Source organism: Rhinolophus hipposideros (genome assembly GCF_964194185.1).
Source record: "Rhinolophus hipposideros genome assembly, chromosome: 5".
Lineage (NCBI taxonomy): Eukaryota > Metazoa > Chordata > Mammalia > Chiroptera > Rhinolophidae > Rhinolophus > Rhinolophus hipposideros.
Genome location: NC_138051.1, coordinates 1172966 through 1187253, shown reverse-complemented (window position 1 = coordinate 1187253; position 14288 = coordinate 1172966). Strand labels below are relative to the sequence as shown.

The 14288-nt window shown below is 35.8% G+C and overlaps 1 protein-coding gene across 3 annotated transcripts in view; it reads left to right on the top strand.

Moving 5' to 3' along the window:
- Positions 1–14288, top strand: part of PEAK1 (pseudopodium enriched atypical kinase 1) — a 406475-nt gene that overhangs the window by 203939 nt on the left and 188248 nt on the right. Inside the window, exon 4 of one of the 3 annotated variants that reach the window (XR_013993428.1) lies at positions 172–2669. The exons of the other annotated variants lie outside the window; for them this stretch is intronic. The gene's annotated coding sequence lies outside the window, so the exon portion shown is untranslated. Of the gene's footprint in view, positions 1–171; positions 2670–14288 lie in introns of those variants that run through there. 3 annotated transcript variants of the gene reach the window in all.

Genomic DNA, 14288 nt, shown 5'->3' with positions numbered 1-14288 from the left:
TCCAACATGGGGTCTCTTCCACCTGCTGCCCTTTGAATCTGGGACAATCACCTCAGGCTCAAAGAATAGACAGTGAAGAAACCCGATGAGCTTTCCTTTTATCATCTACATTTTTTTTCCCCAGCATCATTTGTTCTGCTTTTAAATGGTTACTTTTTCTCTTGCCTCTAGTTGCTCGCCATTCTATACAATGTCCATCACACAACGAAAGCAGCAAAGGAGTTTTTTGAAGAATGCTAAAAGTGTAGGTATGAAAGACCTTTTTTTCCTGAAGGATTCTTCATAGTGCTCCACACACATGAAAAAGAAATCGGAGTTGCACGTGACCACTTGGCCAAGCTGCTGCGGGTGCCTCGCGCACATTCTCGTCTCCCTTTGAAGGCCTATTCCTCAGCGTGTACTCACACTTCCCTAAAGCGAGTACCACATTTATTCAACCCCACTCTTCTATCACATATCAAGAACATTGGTGGAAAATGCTTCTTCATAAAAAGAGGGGTGCCACCTACTCGTACAATGCCACTGATTAAGAAAGTCACTGATTTCTTCCTAGGGAATAATATTAGACTTTCCCCTGTGAGTGGAAAAAAAATAGTAATGGGATGTAAAGAATGAAGATGGCTGTGTGTTATGAGGAAACTTTATGCAGTTGCCATGGTAATAGCACGTAGGTATTTGTATATGCCAAATATAAATCAGATATGAGTTGAATTCATTCTCTTTTTTGGTTCAAATTTAGTCTGACGTGTGTTACGTAAAATATGCTTCTGATATAGCATATTCAGTTAATATTTGAAGAAAACAGGCAGTACAAGGGTCTGCCATGTTTACAGATCATATATTTGAGTCATAGAAGTAAAACTAGGGGAAATGATTCTCAACAAATAATTCCTAAAAGCAAATAGCACAATCAGAGTACCCGGGGCTGGGCTTTCCTGTGAAATTCATAATTAGCAGAGCTAATTAATTTTTCTTAATTAAACCTTAACAGTGTTGGACTTAATTAATACTAGTGAGTGATGTCAGATGCTGAAAATGCATAGTTTGAGACTTTATTTTAATGTATATGATTTCATTGGAATAAAACACAACAGGCAGTGTTTTAAAATTACGACACTGCTGTGTCACAAGATATCAGTTAGCCTTCAATTTTATGCTTTATATGTGAGGCATGACAGAAATCTAGAGAGGGCATATATGAATTTTGTAGATATAGAGAATTTAACCAAATTTTTCCAGAGCCTGAATTTTTTCACTAATTCCAAAAATAATACATGCAATGCAAACCTGACCTGAAGCCACTGCCTTTTAATGCGCACACAAACCAGAACAATAGGAAAATCTAAAAATGACTACAATATGTTCCATTCGTTGAAAGTAGGGTGCTATTTTCCAATACTTCATCTCTTTATGCCAACTTTGTTAGCCATTTCTTAGACTTACCCTGTGTATTTTCTCCTCTCTTAGACTCAGACACATATTATATACTTTGCAAGCAGAGAGCCTAGAGGTTAAATGTCTTATTAAAATAGTAATTACTTAAATGGTTCAATAAATCTAACAGTAATTTAATGAGACCAAGTAGTTGCACAGATATAACAGTGGGAAAGGGCTAATCAGAGAAAGTTTATCAGAGGAGGTAAGTTTTGAATCAAAATTTAAAGATAAATGACCTTTGTGAGAGCATTTTGACACTATATCAAGTTGTGAAAATGTGAAATTGTACATGTACCTATACAATTTAAGGAGATAAAGATGTTTGCAAAGATTAAATTAGAAAGGTGTTCACTAAAGCGTGTTTATATTAGGGAAAATTTGGAAACAACTTAAACATCAAAATATAAGGAATGGTTAAATAGTTTTCAGATAAAACTAGAAAATGAAAAAATGTATCACTACTTACAATGATACTCTGTAAGAATATTGATATAGAAAAAAAATATTGATATAGAAAAGTATTCAGTATATATTGCTTAATGGGGGAAAAAGCAGGGTTTTGATTGGAATTAAGATCACTTCGGGAGAAATTGGCATCTTTACTATGTTGCATCTTCCAATAAATGAACACAGTATGTTTCTCCATTCATTTAGGTCTCTGATTTCTTTCACTAGTGTCTTATCATTCTTAGCATACAGCCGCTATACTTCTTCTCTCAGATTTATACACAAGTATTTCTCTTTTTTTGGCACTGTTCTAAACGGTATTTGTAAAATGTTCATTTGCATATTGCTTGTATATTGAAATGCAATTGATTTTTGTGTGTTGACCTTGTATTCTGCAACCTTATGATACTCACTTCCTAATTCTAAGAGGTTTTTTGTAGAATGTGGGGGGTTTTCTATGTATACAACTTCATGTCATCTGTAAATTGGCACAGTTTTATTTCTTCCTTTCCAATCTGTATGCTTAATTATTTTTCTTGCCTTATTGCACTGTCTAGGACCTCCAGGATAATGTGGAATAGGAATGAGAGGGGGCATCCTTGCCTTGTTCCCTATTTTGTGGGTGTGTGTGAGAGGAGTGTTCAGTTTTTCACTCTTAAGTATGATACTAGCTTTGGTTTATGTAAGATGCCCTTTAATCATGTTGAAGTTCTCTTCTAGTTTGCTGAGAATTTTCATTATGAATGGGTATTATATTTTGTCAAATAAAATTTCTACATCAATTGATATGATCATATAGATTTTCTTCTTTGGGCTGTTAATATGGTGGGTTACATTGATTCATTTTTGAGTATTGAACTTATACTCCTAGGATGAACCCCACTTGTTTGTGGTACATTATTCTTTTCTTATATTACTTGTTTGTTAACATTTTGTTAAGGATTTTTATATTTATGTTCATGAGGGTTATTTGTCTACTTTTGATTGATTTTTTTTTTTTTGTATTGTTTAGCCTGGTTTGGGCATCAGAGTGAAGCAGATCTCATAAAATGAGTTGGAAGAATTCCTTTCTATTCTATCTTCCAGAATAGATTGTCCAGAATTAGTGTTATTTCTTCTTTAAATGTTTCCTAGAATTTGACAGTGAAACTATTGTGTGTGTGTGTGTGCGTGTGTGTGAGTGTGTGTGTGAGTGTGTGTATGTCTAAGGTTTTGAACTACAGATTCAGTTTCTTTCATAGTTACCAGGCTATTTAAGTTATCTCTCATCTGAAATGAGTTTTGGTAACTTGTGATTTTTAAGGGATTTATCTATTTATCTAACTTGTCAAATTTAAGTGTGAAGTTGTTCTTAGTGTTCCCTTTTTAAATCTTTTTTAAATATCTCAAAGGTCTGTAGTGATATTTCAATATTCATTCTGATATTGTTAATTTGTATCTCGTCGGGGTTTTTTGTCAGTCTTACTAGGGATTTATCAGTTTTATTAATCTTTTCAAAAAATCAGCTTTAAGTTTTACTGCTTTTCTCTTTGCTATTTCAGTTATGTGTGCCCCTAGTTTTACTACTTTCTTGCTTCTGCATGCTTTAGGTTTATGTAGGTCTTAGTCTAACTTTTTATGGTGGCACCTTAATTTATTATTAGATTACTGGTTTGAGATGTTCCTAATATAAACCTTTAATATTACAAGTTTTCCTATAAGCACTGCTGTAGCTGCATGCCACAAATTTTGAAATTTATTTTTGCTTAGTTCAAAATATTTTTAAATTTTCTTTGAATCATTCTCTTTAAACCATGGATTATTTGCTTAGACAATTTTCAAGTATTTGTTGTTGTTTTTTCCTGTTATTTCTGTTTTTTATGTTCAGACAATATTCTTTATGGTTTCTATTTTTTTAATTTATTAAGATTTTTTTCATAATCTAGGATATGGTGTATCTTGCTGAATGTTTCATGCACACTTGAAAAGAATGTATATTCTGTCATTGTTGGATCAAATGTTCGATAAATATCACTTAGATTCAGTTGGTTGATGGTGTTGTTTAGCTCTTCTATATCCTCAATGATTTATCTACTATTGTTTACTGAGAAAAGTTGTTGAAGTTTTCAACTGTAATTGTTGGCTTGTCTTTTCTCTTTTCAGATTTGTGGTTTTTATATTTTGAATCATTTTTATTAGGTGCCTACACATTTAAAATTGTTACCTTTTCAGTGAATTGACATATTTATCATTATAGAAGATTCCTCTTTATCTCTGTTAATTTTCTTTACCCTGAAGTCAGCTTTGATAATATAACTGCTCCATCATTATTTTATTTTAATGTTTTGTAGTGTTTTCATATTATACCTGTTTTCTTTTCCATTTAGCCTTCCTGTGTCTTATTTGAAATGAACTTCTTATTGATACCAAATATTGGGTCATAACTTTTTAATTCCAATCTGATAATCTCTTATATGTTGTGTTTATACTATTTGCATTTAATGTACTTGATGTGTTTGAATTTAGAGATCTATCATTTATTTTCTGTTCCTTCTATTTTCCATTTTTTTGTCCTATTTAAACATCTTTTGGTCTTCCATTTAATTTACCTATGTGTTTTTTACTCTATGTCTTTGTAAAAAAATATTTAGTAGGTGCTCTAAAGATTACAACATACATGCTAAACTTTTTACAATCTACTTGGAATCAATGTTTTACTATTTACAAGTAAATGTAAATATTTACAAGTAAATATAAAAATCATATCACCATATAGGTAGCTTCATCTTCCCCCTTTTATCTTCCCCCCCTTAGTAACAGTGTGTGACACTTATATGTTACACTACATGCATTGAAAACTACATCAGACAATCTTATACAGTGATACCTCGGTATTCGAACCTCTCCATTGACGAATTTCAGTTTACGAACGCCATACATTTTATGGATCTATGGTATCATTAGATAGCAAAATTCTTGCTAAATTTGTAATTTTAGGGGTTGATTTTAAAGGTCTGGAACAGATTAATCCATTGTGCATTACTTTCTATGGGGAAACCGTGCCTCGGTTTTTGAACATTTCAGAACTCAAACGGTCTTTCTGGTCTTCCAGAACAGATTATGTTCGAAAACCGAGGTACCACTGTAATTTTTTGCTTTCAGCTGTCAAATATTTTAAAGAATTCAAGAGAAGAATCGTCTGTTATATTAGCCAAATATTTACCATTTCTCTTTCTCAATTTTCATTCCTGATTTTCCCAATTTCCTTCTGATAGCATTTACCTTTGTCTGGACCACAGCAAAAGTAATTCTTTCAGAGCATATCTGCTGGCAACCCTTTCTCTTGTTCTCTATCATCTAAATGTCTTTATTTGGCCTTTATAACTGAAGGACATTGCTGCTGAATATAGAATTCTTGGTTGAAAATTCTTTTCTTTTAGCACGTTAAAAATACTGTGCTATTTCCTACTGGCCTCCACTGTTTCTGAGAATCCATGAGGTGATCAAAAAATACAGTGAATGTTTAAATAAAAAAACTATTATATTTAAAAGACACATTGCCATTAATCCCACTCAAAACACTCCCCTTCATTTTGGACACACTTGTCCCACCATTCTTGCCACTTTCTAAAGCAGTTCTAGAAGGCCTTTTTTTTTTTTTTTTAAAGATTTTATTAGGAAAGGGGAACAGGACTTTATTGGGTAACAGTGTGTACTTCCAGGCCTTTTTTCCAAGTCAAGTTGTTGTCCTTTCAGTTTTAGCTGTGGAGGGCGCAGCTCAGCTCCAGGTCCAGTTCCCGTTTTCTAGTTGCAGGGGGCACAGCCCACCATCCCTTATGGGAATCAAACCGGCAACCTTTGTGGTTGAGAGGACGTGCTCCAACCAACTGAGCCATCTGGGAGCTCAGCGGCAGCTCAGCTCAAGGTGCCGTGTTCAATCTTAGTTGCAGGGGGCGAAGGGGCAGAGCCCATCATCCCTTGTGGGACACGAAGAATTGAACTGGCAACCTTATGGTTGAGAGCCCACTGGCCCATGTGGGAATCAAACCGGCAGCCTTCGGAGTTAGGAGCATGGAGTTCTAACCGCCTAAGCCACCGGGCCGGCCCTGGAAGGCCTCTTTTGTGAGTGTCTTTAGTTTTTGTGAGTGTCTTTAGTTGTACTGTCATGGCTGTCTCGATGTCCTGAATCAATTCAGTATGTTTACCTTTCATTGTCATTTTGACTTTGGGGAAGAGCCAGAAGTCGCCTGGTGCACATCTGGTGAAAAAGCTGGATGACGATACACTGTAATGTTCTCATTTGACAGAAATTGCTGTACCAGAAGTGATATGTGACACAGAGTCTTCCCATTGTGATCACAAGCTACTTTGAATGCTGCTGCCGAGTGCCATCGAACGGAAAGGCAGGGATCTTCAATATGGGAAGCAATGCGTGGAACCTTAGTAACAGTGTGTGACAAGTTTCAATGTGTTTGGTGCAGTTGGGTATGAGCTAAGGTTGAGAGAAGGTATGTATTAAAGTAAATCATCCTCCATCATGACAATGCACCGTGTCACACATCACTTCTAGTACAGCAATTTCTGTCAAATAAAACATTATGGTGTGTCCTCATCCACCTTATTCACTGGATCTGGCACCATGCGACTTCTGGCTCTTCCCCAAAGTCAAAATGATTCAGGACCTTGAGGCAGCCATGACTGCAACTGAAGACACAAAAGAGAACTTCCAGAACTGCTTCAGAAAATGGCAAGAATGGTGGGATGAGTGTGTTCAAAGCGAGGGGGAATATTTTGAGGGGGATTAATGGCGATGTGTGTTTTACTGTGATACATTTTTTTATTTACACATTCACCGTATTGATGACACCTCATACAGTCATTCAAATAGGTTCTCTAAAGCTGTTTTCTTTCTTTTATTAGTTTCAAACTATGTTTCTGTATTTAGTTTTCATCAATTTGATTCTGATGTCCTGGTGTGGGTTTCTTTGGGCTTATTCTTTGTTGAGTTCACTGAGCTTTTTTAATCTGTAGGTTTATGGTGTTTTTTTTTGCCAAACGGGAAGTTTTTCGACATTATTTCTTCCAGTTTTTTGTTTTGTTTTGTTTTGTTTTTGTTCTTGGTTTTTTTCTAAGCACCTCATTCCTTCTCCTTTCCTACTGGAACTCCAGTAACATCGATAATAGACCTTAATTATTTTTCCACAAGTCCCTGGGTCTTCATTTTTCTTGTTTTGCTCAAATTTATTTCTATATTGTTCAGATTGTATAATTTCTATTGAACTATTCTCAAGTGTACTTACTCTTTATCATTTGCTATTGAATTCTCCCAGTGAGTTTTCTCATTTAAAATGTATTTTTCTTTTTTCTTTATTTTAGCTATTTATTTATTTTAATTAAAGTTTATTGGGGTGACAATGGTTAGTAAAGTTACATAGGTTTCAAGTGTACAATTCTGTCAATATATCATCTATATATTACATTGCGTGTTCACCACCCAGCGTCAGTTCTCCTTCCATCACCATATATTTGATCCCATTTACCCTCATCTACCACTTCCCGCCCCCAACCTTACATTCTGGTAATCACGAAACTATTGTCTGTGTCTATGAGTTTTTGTTTCTTGTTTGTTTGTCTTGTTCCTTTGTTGCTTTCCATTTTATATCCCACATATCAGTGAAATCATATGGTTCTCCACTTTTTCTGACTTATTTCTCTTAGCATGATAATCTCAAGATCCATCCATGTTGTCGCAAATGGCACTATTTCATCTTTTCTTATGGCAGAATAGTATTCCATTGTGTATACAGACCACGTCTTCTTTATCCAACCATCTATCCAAGGGCACTTCAGTTGTTTCCATGTCTTGACCACCATAAATAAAGCTGCAGTGAATATCAGAGCACATATATGTTTATGAATAAATGTTTTCAGATTTTTTGGGTAGATACCCAGGAGAGGGATTGCTGGGTCATATGGTAATTCTATTCTTAATTTTTTGAGGAACCTCCACACTGCTTTTCATAGCGGCTGCACCAGTCTGCATTCCCACCAACAGTGTATGAGGGTTCCTTTTTCTCCACAGCCTCTCCAACACTTGTTACTCTCTAACACTTGTTATTACTTGTGTTGTTGATGATAGCCATTCTAACTGGGGTGAGGTGATATCTCATTGTGGTTTTTATTTGCATTTCTCTGACGATTAGTGATGTTGAGCATCTTTTCATATGTCTATTGGCCATTTCTATGTCCTCTGTGGAGAAGTGTCTATTCATGGACTCTGCCCATTTTTTAATTGGATTGTTTGTTTTTTGGTGTTGAGTTGTATGAGTTCCTAATATATTTTGGATATTAGCCCCTTACTGGAGCCATTGTTTGCAAAAATCTTCTCCCATTTGGTTGGTTGCCTCTTTATTTTGTCGATGGTTTCTTTTGCTGTGCAGAAGCTTTTCAGTTTCATATAGTCCCATTCGTTTTTTTTAGCTTTTACTTCCATTGCCTTTGGAGTCAAATTCATAAAATGCTCTTTGAACCCAAGGCCCCTAAGTTTAGTATCTCTGTTTTCTTCTATGCAGTTTATTGTGTCAGGTCTTATGCTTAAGTCTTTGATCCAGTTTGAATTAATTTTGATACAGTGACAGATAGCAGTCCAGTTTCATTCTTTTGCACGTGGCTTTCCAATTCTCCCAGCACCATTTATTGAAGAGGCTGTCTTTTCTCCATTGTATGTTTTTGGCTTTTTTGTCGAAAATTATCTGTCCGTATTTCTGTGGGTTTATTTCTGGGTTCTTGATTCTATTCCATTGGTCTATGTGTCTGTTTTTCTGACAGTACCAAACTGTTTTAATTATTGTTGCCCTGGAGCAGAAGCTGAAGTCAGGGAATGTGATACCTCCAGCATTGTTCTCTTTGCTTAGGATTGCTTTTGCTATTCAGGGTCTTTTGTCGTTCCAAACAAATCTGATGATTTTTTTTGTTCTATTTTTTTAAAAAATACCATTGGGGTATTAATGGGGATTGCATTAAATCTGTACATTGCTTTGAGTAATATGGCCATTTTGACTATGTTGATTTTTCCAATCCATGAACACGGGATGTTTTTCTATTTCTTTGTGTCTTCTTCAACGACTTCCAATACTGTGTTGAATAAAAGTGGTGAGAGTTGGCACCCCTTTTTAGTGTTGTTGTTCTTGATTGTAGAGGGTAAGCTTTCAGGTTTTCACCACTGAATGTGATGTTATTCAGTGAATATGATGTTATTCAGTGCATATGATGTTATTCAATATGTCGCAACATATTTTTTGATTTCCTCTCTTTTTTGACCCATTGGCTGTTTAGTAGCATATTTTTGAATTTCCATGTGTTTTTGTATTTCTCGTTTTCTTTTCTTTTTTTTTTTTTTTTTTTTAAGATTTTATTGGGGAAGGGGAACAGGACTTTATTAGGGAACAGTGTGTACTTCCAGGCCTTTTCCCCAAGTCAAGTTGTTGTCCTTTCAATCTTAGCTGTGGAAGGCGCAGCTCAGCCCCAGGTCCAGTTGCCATTGCTAGTAGCAGGGGGCGCAGCCCACCATCCCTTGGGGGACTGGAGGAATTGAACTGGCAACCTTGTGGTTGAGAGCCCACTGGCCCATGTGGGAATTGAACCGGCAGCCTTCAGAGTTAGGAGCATGGAGCTCTAACCACCTGAGCCACTGGGCCAGCCCCTCTAGTTTTCTTTTTATAATTGATTTCTAGTTTCATACTATTGTGGTCAAAAAAGATAATTGATATGATTTCAGACTTCTTGAATTTACTGAGACTTGTTTTGTGGCCTAAAGTGATCTATCCTAGATATGTTCTGTTTGCACTTGAAAAGGCTGTATATTTTGCCATTTTTGATTAAATATTCTGAAAATATCTATGAAGGCCATGTGTGGTCTAATGTGTCATTTAAGTCCAATGTTTTCTTGTTGATTTACTGTTTGGATGAGCTCTCCATTGATGTAAATAGGGTATTAAATTTTCCTACTATTACTGTTCTATTTTCAATTTCTCTCTTTATTTCTGTTAATATTTACTTAATATACTTAGGTGTTCCTCTGTTGGTTAAATAAATATTTACAAATATTGTCTCCTCTTATTGGATTGATTGCTTTATCATTATATAATGCCCTTCTTTGTCTCTTTTTTACACTCTTTGTTTTAAAGTCTACTTTGTTGGATACGAGTGTTACTACACATACTTGCTGTTTCTAATGTAAATTGAATGCCTTTTTGCATCCCAACACTTTCAGTCTGTGTGTGTATTTCCATTGCAAGTGAGTCTCTTGTAGGCACCATATAAATGTGTCTTGTTTTTTTTTTCCATTCAGCCACAGGTTTTTGATTAGATCATTTAGTATATGTTCATTAAATGTAATTATTGATAGTTATGTACTTATTACCACTTTGTTAATTGTGTTTTAGTTGTTTTTGTAGTTCTTCTGTTTTCCTTTTTTCTTCTGTTGCTTTCATCCCTTGTGCTTTACTGGTATTCTTTACTGTTTTGTTTGGGTTTCTTTTTATTTTTTGTGTATCTTTTGTAGGTTTTTGTTTTGTGGTCACCATGAGGTTCGTATATATTCATAGTCTATTTTAAGCTGACAGGTATTTTAGTTTGAAGGCATTCTAAAAGCGTTTTGCTCCCTCTTCCATGCTTCATGTTTTAAATGTCATATTTTAGATTTGTTTTCTATATCCCTTTACTACTTATTGTCTTCATAATTGTCGTTGCTAGTTTTGTCTCTTAATGTTTATGTTAGCTTTTTAAGTGACTAATCCACTGCTTTTATTGTTTAGTTGCCTTTACCCATGAAATCTTTTTGTATATATATTTATTTCTGGTGAGTGCCTCCTTATTTTTTTTTTTTAATACTTTTGAGTAAATAAGACCCTTTAACATATCTTGTAAAGCTGGTTTACTGGAGATGAACTCCTTTAGTTTTGACATGTCTGGGAAACTATCTTTTCTTCAATTCTGAATGATAGCTTTGCCATATAGAGTGTTCTGGGTTTCCTCCTTTCAGCACTTTAAACATTTTCTGGTATACCCTTCTGGTCTGTAAAGTTTCTTATGAGAAATCAGCTGGTAACTTTATGGTGTTTCTGTTGTATGTGACTACTTGTTTTTTTGTTGCCGCCTTTAAGATTCACTCTTATGTTTATCTTTCACCATTTTACTTACAATTTGTATTGGCATGTGTCTTTTTGAGTTCTTCTTGTTGGGAACTCTTTTTGCTTTTTGGACTTGGGTGTATGTTTCTTTCCCCAAGATAGGAAGGTTTTTAGTCTTTTTTTGTTTTTTCAAATAAGATTTCTGCCTTTTTTTCTCTTTCTTCTCCTTCTGAGAGCCGTATAATATGAATGTTAGTGTGGTTGATGTCCCAGCCCAGAAGTCCCTTAAAGTATCCTTGTTTTAAAAAAAAAAAAAAAAAATTCTTTTTTTCTTTTTGCTGTTCTGATTGGGTGATTTCCACTATTCTGTCTTCCATGTCATTGATACATTCTTCTGTATTATCTAATCTGCTTGTGATTCCCTGTAGTATATTTTTTATTTCAGTTATTGTATTTGTGAGCTCTGATTGGTTCTTTATTACATTTTTGAACTCTTTGTTGAATTCTTACTGAGTTTTATTCTTCTCTCAAGTTTGTTGAGTATCTTTATGACCGTTATTTTGAAACCTGTATCAGGCAAGTTACTTATTTTCATTTTATTAGGGTTTGTTTTCTGGGGTTTTGTATTGTTCCTTCATCTGGAAACTATTTCTCTGTCTTCTCAGTTTGTTTGACTGTGTTTGTTTCCGTGAATCAGATGAAATAGCCATTTCCCCCTGATCTTGAAGGAGCAGCTTTGTGTAGGTGTGACCTCTATGTAGATTGCTTGTGCTACGTTTGGTTTTGGCTGGTTGCAGAGGAGGCCTGTGTTGTGCCTGTGGTTACCTGGGTTTGCTGTCTGAAAATGGGCTGCAGTGTGCCCTGGCTAAGGCAACCTGGGGCTCCTGGGGATCCCTGAGGGGCTGCAGCAGATGCTGGCTGAGGTGACCCTGTGTGTGGATTTCCAGAGGTGTTCTGGGGAGCTGGCTCTTTGGGGCTGCAGTAGGTGGTTGCTAAGGCATCCTGAGGTGCCGGTTCTATGACCACCGTGGGTTGCCAGCTGACAGGCGCTGCAGCAGGTGCTGCAAGGGACAGATCAGGACACGTGGCACCCTGGGTGGCCAGCTGCCTGGGGCTGCAGTAGTTATCAGCCAGAGTGGCCCCGGGTGTGCTGTGGAAGTCTTACAGGATGGTTAAAGCACTTGGGTGGAGCTCTCACCTGCACTGTCTAGGTGGAGAGGGAATGTAAACAGTCCTACTTGCTGGCACCTCAGGTCCAGGAGAATTTCTGCAGATCCCAGAGAGTTCCTACAGTTCTCCCCATCCAGGTGCCCTGGGGTTAATCATTGGATTTTGTTTTCACATATAGTGTAGGTGCCCTTTAAATTGCTGTTTGATCACTGTTCCCCAGAGCAGGTGAGGTTGTCTGTGGGGACCCCACAGTGGTCCGTGTCCTTACTGCAGCTCAGCCTGTGGGTAGGTTTCCCCAGGTTACCATGTCTCTATCCCTTCTACATGCTCTGTGTTGTCCCTATCTCATTAGTTTTCAGAAGCAGTTCAGTAAGCCCCCAGTTGTACTTCAGCTCTTTATGTCAGTGTATATTTGTGTGTCAATGGGAAGAGGTAAGTTCTGGGTCTTCCTACGCCTCCATTTTGGAAACTGTCCTGGAATTGTTTTCTTAATTGCATTGTCCAGTTCATTTTTAATGTATAGAAATACGACTGTTTTTTGTGTGTTGATATTGTATTCTACAACTTGGCCAAATTCATTTCTTAGCTCTAATAGTGTATGTGTGTGTGTCTGTCTGTGTGTGTGTGCGCACATTCTTTAGGAGTTTTTATCTATAAGTTTATGTAATTTGTTTATAAAGATAATTTAACTTCTTCCTGTTCAATTTGGATACGTTTTATTTTTTTCTTGCCTAGTTGCTCTGGCTAGAACTTCCAGGACAATGTTGAATAGAAGTAGTGAATGCGGGTGTACTTTTCTTGTTCTTGATCCTAGGAGGAAATCTTTCAGTCTTTCATCATTGAATATAATGTTAGATGTAGGTTTTGCATAAATGTCCTTCCACTTATTAGATATTAGAATTCCAGTTTCTCCACATCCTTTTCAGCATTTGGTATTATTACACTGCATCATTTAAGCCATTGTAATTGGTTTGTAGTGGTATTTTATTGGAATTTTAATTTGGTTTTCACTTTGAACACTTTGTTATGTGCTTTGTAGCCATAGAATTTGTGTTTAAGGGAGTCTTTTACATTGAAAATCAATGTCAGATAACTTATCGTGTAAATGTGTATTGAATACAGCAGAGGTCAGTCCTTCTTACTGTTTATTTTAGGCCTATAAACTAAGTTGTTCTTGTCAGTTTTCACTGTAAGTACTGCTGTGAACTGCTTTTATAGTAAAGGTTTGAAAAATTAACTTCTATGGTATAATGTATTTGAAAATAATTACGAACATTTAAGCGCTTTAAAGAACCAGAAAAATAATTGTTTCTCTGTTATTGATACCTGAATAATTATAGCTACATTTGGATATGAATTAAAACTTTTTAAAGAATTCAGTTGATATTACTTACCAAGAAGCTACATTTTTGTCAAGTGGCATATTGTGCTTTGGAGCAATACAAATGATAAAGGTGTACACATTTACTTGTCATTGTGTTTGGCCAATGATCTAAGTGTCCCTGAAAGTGGAGCTGTCTCACGCTGGCTGTAATTAGGGTTGGAATTATTTCATGCATCAGAGACACTAATGTTATTTTAATTCCTGGGTCCTACAGTTTTCTAGGTATTCTCATTTCCTGTAACTTCTAAGTGCTCATCTATCTCACCCAAGGTATTGAACGAGTACAAACAGAAACATATAACCAGGTTGGCTTATTGTTATCTGCTTTTACTCTTAGATATTGAAATGTAGGGTGGAAGAATAACTCAGAAACCTGTAATAGCCTAGAGAGTTGTACTTTGAAAATAAATACATTGAAATAATGTTAAAAGAGCCCAGGAAGTAAAATAAAATGTGACAGGAACACTCTGTGAATCTCTTAGTCTCTCAGTGTGGAATATCTGGCAATGATTGTCAACTCCTGTGAAAAATTTTGTGACATTTGTAATTAAATTTTAGTAATTGTAAAATTTTAGTGTATGAAGGATGATGTCCTGTTTTACTTGATCGTTTTTTAATGCCATGTGTTTTTTTTTGTTTGCTACTTTGTAAATGGCTTTAGAAGAGCTACTATTTATTAAGCATTTGCTATTTGCTTCACATGGTGCTAGTCTCTCCTCTTATATGATCTCTAACCTCAC